This window comes from Neltuma alba, unplaced genomic scaffold (assembly GCF_004799145.2).
Source record: "Neltuma alba isolate B1F8T4 unplaced genomic scaffold, ASM479914v2 tig00002042_pilon, whole genome shotgun sequence".
Lineage (NCBI taxonomy): Eukaryota > Viridiplantae > Streptophyta > Magnoliopsida > Fabales > Fabaceae > Neltuma > Neltuma alba.
In genome coordinates, this window is record NW_021632716.1 from 22,832 (window position 1) to 27,919 (window position 5,088).

The following is a 5,088-nucleotide window of genomic DNA, read 5'->3' on the forward strand; positions in this document are numbered from 1 at the left end:
CATCAAAATATAGCATAAGGTTATCCAAAAGAGATTAATTATAAATATCCACATAATTTTAAGGAAGAGTCAAAGTCATGTAATGTTTCAAAACATTAACCATTCCTTGATGCCTTAATCACCTCCTTGCCTTTTCCCTTTGATGTTGTAGGCCCTAGGGTTTATTGGAACATGAGAGGGATAAGATTCATAGGAATCTTAGTACCATAGCACCATATTTACAATGTCACACAAACAAAGTATTAAATGCCACATGCACAAGCTATCACATGTTTTAAGCTTTAGTCATATGCCATGAAAAGGAAATAACACGCTTCTTATTCAATTCACTTAACATTGTATAAGCCAAGGCATTTCATGCATGGAGTTATACATCACATTGTCACACCTTCCTTTTAGACCACATTATACCTCTAATAGAACCAATTGGAACCACCTATTATGGCCTTAAGTTAGAAAGATTTAAACTTTAAAATTCATTAAATTCGAGTTACTATTCATGTAGCCCTAAACCAAGGCCAAATTTTGAAAAATCATAACTAATTTTAGAAAAATTGAAATAAAATAGTTCCAAGTTCTATTTAAATCTCTTAATATGATCTTTAGAGGAAAAAAATACTCTCTGGTGTCAAACCCTTATCCATCATTCCTAGAATTAATGCAAAGTCGCACTGTTCATTTGGTAAATTTTTAATTTTTCAGAATTTATGTCTAACTTTGGATAGACATAACTTTCTGTACAAAACTCCAATTTTGATGAATTACCATTAGTTTTAAAGTTAAAAATATAATCTATGCATCTGCCAAAATTCATCCCAAAACTCATCCATTTGACTAAAATCATATTGGCATGAAATTGAGGCATTTTTTGGGGTTACTTTATCCCTTTTTTCATGTTTTTCTTAGGTGTTTCTCTTCTTTTAATTCCATGGAATTATTCATTCACAACCCATAGAGTCAAACATCACAACTTTAGTCCATTACAGCCACTAAAGTTAGCAGCACAAATATCCAAACTTCAAACATAATTATTACAGATTTACATAACAAAGTTCACATAAAATCATGAATAACATAAGCATTGTCAATTTCAACCCAACATAATCTCCTTGCCCTTCCCCTTGAGAGTTCTAACTCCTAGATTGTTAATTAGTTAAACATGAAAAGAGTAAGATTTCAAAGAAATCCTAGTAGCAAGAACTATAATAATCATGCTAAACATGCTATGTAAGGATGCCATATGCACTAACTAAATATCATGCATACTTTCATGCTCATATGCTGTGGGAAAGGAGCAAGTAAACATACCATTCAATCACTCAACATTACATAAAGCCAAGACAAATTATGTATGGAGTAAACACATTATCCTCTGTTACTGCAACTTCACCCAAGAGGGGGTGAATTGGGTGAAGTTATAAAAATTTTAACATAATGAAACAGTGAAGTAAATAAAACAGAGAAGGTTGAGTTAGAAGGATTTCACCACAGAGCGAAGACACAAGGTTTATACTGGTTTGGTCTCAACCACTTGACCTATATCCAGTTCTTAGAACGCCTCTGAGGTTTCCATTATGATCCCAAGATTAAACGGGCTCTTGGCACCTCAGTACAGTAATTGATTTTCTCAATCACCCGCCCTTACTACCCGTAAGGTTACAATCCCTCTCAAGAGTCCACACTCTTGAGTTACTCTCAGAAAATGAGTAAAAAGATACATATCAAACTCTCTCACAGAGTAAATGAATAATAAACACTGACGTTTGATGAAAGAAATAGAGTATTGAATGCAATAGTGAGTATTTCAGCAGATGGTAGCTTACATATTCAATTCTTCATTCACTGCTCTTCACGCCTTTTATAGTTAGAGAAGTTCAATTAATCGTTAGGCTGGAGAGCTTCTAGCTGTTGGAAAATCAGTTGCATGTGTTCAGCAATTACAATAGTATTTCGCCATTAATGTTTCTCACATGATAGGTTACAGGCTACTAAATAACTGTTGAGCTTGCTTCGTGATTTGTAACAATACTTGAAACAAGTAAGTTCTCGTTTAGAAGGGACTTTGTAGAGATAACTAAACAAATAATGATCATTGATATTCATATGCCAATTAGAAAAGCAATGAATCAATTATCAGGTACTTTAAATATGAACTAAACATACTTGATCGATGTCTTGATTGATAAGTAGTTGATCGATCAAGTTCTTGATTAATTACAGAGAAAAATTTAATCACATATATATACATTTATTAATAAGCTTATGGATCAACAGATGATCAAATAAGTGATCCATAAAGGATGAGAAATGAATATAGTGACTTCTGAAGAAATTTTACAAGAATAAAACTTTAAATTCATCTATGCCTTTGAATCCTTTCAAAAGAGAGTTGAGACTAACAGTAAGGCTGAGAAAAGCTTAAAGATAAAGATTCAAAAGACTTTTAAAATCAACGTGAATTGTAGTTATGAGATAACTTGATACAATGATCAAAAACTGTTTGATGGATCATATTATCGATAAAGCTAAGTAGGAGGTAAGTAGTTTTTTGAAGACCATTGATCAAATACTTTATCGATAAATGAATGATAGAAAAACTGACCAATAAAAGGTTTAAAATAGATTTTTTCTCATATTAGTCACAGAATATTTGGTGATCAAGTAAATGATTGATTAAAGATTAATCGATAAAGTATTATTGAAGAACTTAGTTCAAACAAGCCAGAAAAAAGTTTGATCGGTCACATTATATGAAAACAGAAGTTTCAGAAGTTCGAATGGTCGATCATTTTATCGATAACTTAATGATCAATCAGGTGATCCAAAAATGACTTAAAACAGTTTAGTGTAGTGAGATGGTGATGATCTATCATTTGATCGATAAAGCACTAATTGACAAATTGATCAATTAAGGAACCTAACAACATACTTAGACAGAACAAAAAATATCAATAAACCAGTAAGTTATCATGTAAAGTTAGAACAAGTTATCGATAAGTCTTTGATCAAAAAAGTGATCAATAAATGGTGAATAAAACAGGATACAACGTAAGAGGCAAAACTTTACTATTTATCTGTCTTCTCATCGATAACTGATTGATTGATCAAATGATCAATAAATGCTCACTAAAAATTGTATGAATTTATCTGATAGTTTATCAAACAACTCATTATCGATCAAGTGATCGATAATTTTATGCAAACTTTCACACTCACAGAGTTAACCTTGATCGATAAGCTGATCGATCAACTCATAAAGTTAGATTTATCTAGCAAGTTATCGATTTACCTTACTACTAAGTTACCCTTGTACAGAGGCATTTTATTTGACACATGATCGATTAACTTTTGACCGATCAGGTGATCGATCAATTTACTAAACCAGAGCTTGTATAAATTGTTATCATCAAAACCTTAAATCTAACATTCTCCCCTTTTTTGATGATGACAAAATAAAGGTGTTAGATTAATCAAATTTTATTATATAAAGACTTAAAATTAAATCCAGAATTGAGCAAAAACACATGACATATAGTAATATTTATCAGTAACCATCAAACTGTCAAAGTTTCTAAGTACGATCAGAATACAAACATAACAGAAAGCACAAAATAGATTAAAAAAATGTCAAAAGCTAAAATACAAAAAAAACATAATACATAAAAACATAACAGAAGGCACAACTAAAATGCAGAAGGACTAAGCAGACTTCTTCTCCTCCTTTTTGAGAGCGATGCCCTTATGATTTTTCTTGTTCATCTCATTCTGGTATTTCTGTTTGCTCTTATACTCTGCTAGGCTTCTGAATAGTGTTGCAACAGAGCCAATTGATTCTCCTTTTGTTTCCTCAATAGCTATTACTTTCAGCTCCCATTCCTTTGTGAGGTTGCTGAAGATTTTCGTCGCTTGATCTTCTTGACTGTACTTCTTGCCAAGTGTAATAAGGTGATTGATGAGGTGTAAGAATCTAACTTCCATGTCTCAAATGCTTTCTCCATCCTTCATTCTGAACAATTTGAACTCTGTGGTGAGAGTGTTGATTCTACTTTGTTTCACACCAGTTGTTTCCTCTTGTGCAATCTCTAGTGCCTCCCATATTTCCTTTGCAGTTTTTAACCTAGAAACTCAAAAATATTCCTTTTGGCTTAAGGCACAGGTTAGTATGTTGGTAGCTTTGTGATAAAACCCAATCTTTATATGGTTTTCTCAAGTGTTTTCTAATGTTTTGCAATAATTTTACCCTCATTATGCATGCATTTATATCCATTTGATTACATTGACTCATACATTGCTTTTTGCTATTTAAGGGGTAAAAAGGGTCATTTTTCTCTTCTCAATTTTAATTGCCTTGACTTGTAATTAGTTGGCCTTTACAAAGCTCTTTGTTATGGTTTTTAGGTAATTGGAGAAGGATCTAAGAACCATGATGGAGCATGGATGGAGCCAAAATGTTACAAGGACTAAAACATAAAAGTTGGGAGTGTTCTGCCTTCCCAAGTCACGACATGGACACCTGAGGTCGCGACCTGGATGCCTCTTAGTGAAACTACGCGTTTTGGACCTAAGTCTAGATGCAAGCTCTCTGTCTTCCCAGGTCACGACCTGACCCCCTTGAGTCGCGACCTGACCCCCTTGAGTCTCGACCTGACCCTTCTGAGGTCGCGTCATGAGTGTGTTAAGTGAAGTTGTGCATTTTGGAATAGGGTTTTGAGCTTCTATACCTAAAGGGGGCAACCACCATGAAAAAGGACTCTTCAATTCTATAGATTTGCACAAGGTTGAGTCACCATCATCTTCTCTAAGGTCTTTGTTGATCCTACACCCAAAACTTCTATTTTTCTTCATCTCTTCATTCATTTTTTGCATTACTGGACCGATATAACCACTCCAACACCCTTCTTCTCCATTTTTCTAACTTCATTTTTAGCTTTAACCATGGCTGTTCATTCCTGGAGCAATTACAATTAGTTTAAAGGCATGAGAGGCTAAACCCCTTAGCCTCTTAGTGATGAAGAATGAAGCTTGAGCTCAATGACCTAATCGGAGAGTTTTTCTATAGTCTAAACCTTTGTTTAATGCTGTGTTGAA